Raw genomic sequence first — 1,653 nt, 5'->3', positions numbered from 1 at the left:
TCCTTTTTCCACCCGTACATGTGCCATCAGTCAATGGGACTTAAGACGAGAAATAGGATAGCTCAGTTTCGTGGTTTCAGAGCTGATCCTATTCCTAAACCTAATCCCGCCCCACCCCCCTTCCTTAACCCATTTAGCTTCCTCCCTCCCTCAACTCCTACCCTCACCCTCTCTCCCAATTCCCTCATCTTCTTTCAAATACCCAATCCACCCCTATTCTTATAAACACTCTCCTCTCTAATATTCCTTGCCCCACCCTTACTCCCAAAATTCGTTCCTATTTTAATGTAGCCGCCCAACCCATTTCCCAAACCCAACCATCCCCATTAGCTCATGCTTTGCCTCCAGTAGAACATAACTTTGTTGATAAGATGTAACTCAAAAGCCGGCGTGCTTTAGAGTAAGACCGGCCAAAAAGGTCGGTCTGGCAAAGTTCAAGTTCAAAAAATGAACATTGGCCGTTGATTACAGAAAGGTTAGGGGAGCTTGACCTCATTTCAATGCTGAAAAAGGAATCATCCATTGATGTAGCCTTAGACAAAATGATTCTAATTTTTAAGGACGTCTGTTCCACTCTAGCAATCTCTCAATGTGTTCCACAGGGCGGGGCGCAGTCTAAAATTCCGAAGAATAAGAAGACTTTGTTCAAAAAGAGTTGCAAACTATCAAAAAGGCTCGAGAGCAATTGAATCCAGTAGTTGTGGCTAGCCTTCAAAGAAAGTTGGAGTTGATCCAAGATAGAATTAAGGCCTCCATTGAGACAGATCAGTTGAACAAGGAAAGTAGATTAGTTTAGGAGGTGAGGTCGAATCCGAAGGCTTTTGTCTCTTATGCAAACTCTTTGAGAAAGATGAAACACCCTGTAGAGCCTTTTGAGGTCAATGGGGAAAGCATAGACAATGTAAAGTCTATGGCTAACATGCTTGGAGATCAGTTCTCTAGTGTGTTTTCAACTCCATCAAGACCATTGCTCTATTGATGATGTGTGACTACAAGATCATCTAACGCTCAACTTGACAAGCCTTGCCGATCTCAACAAACTCAAGATGATTTAGAGGCCATCAAGGACCTGAGATCCTCGAGCTCCCCTGTCCCTGATGGTGTGACATCTCAGTTTCTGATGACATGCTCACTGGTTCCTGCTCCTGTTTACTCTTACTTGATGCGTTGCATCTTGGATCAGGGCAAGTTCCCCTCTTCTCTGTAGCTAGCTCATGTTGTTCCAATTTTCAAAGGGAAAGAGAAGTTGCTCCCTAGTAACTATGGGTCGACTTCTCTCACTGACATTTGGATCGATGCCATTAGACACTCCACTTTTGGAAAATCAAGGTTAGGGCATTCAGCAAGTCTCCTCCATGAAGGATTTCGGCATAGTCCTCTAAAATAATGGAAAGTTCGATGAGCATACCCATTCGAAAGTTGGTAAATCTTTTCAAACATGTGGTTGGATATATCGCACGGGTAAGTCTAGACATAGTATCACAATGCTAATTCTGTACCAATCGATTGTTCAGCCACATCTTGAATACGTCTCTCCCATCTGGGCTCCAATTAGTGCAGCAGGTTTGCAAAAGCTCGAGCAGGTCCAAAGATGTTTTATTAGAAACATTGAAGATATGAGAGAGCTCTCGTATTGGGAGAGGTTAGAAAGGT

This window comes from Tigriopus californicus, chromosome 9, assembly GCF_007210705.1.
Source record: "Tigriopus californicus strain San Diego chromosome 9, Tcal_SD_v2.1, whole genome shotgun sequence".
NCBI classification, from domain to species: domain Eukaryota; kingdom Metazoa; phylum Arthropoda; class Copepoda; order Harpacticoida; family Harpacticidae; genus Tigriopus; species Tigriopus californicus.
Note: the sequence above shows the minus strand (reverse complement) of the source record.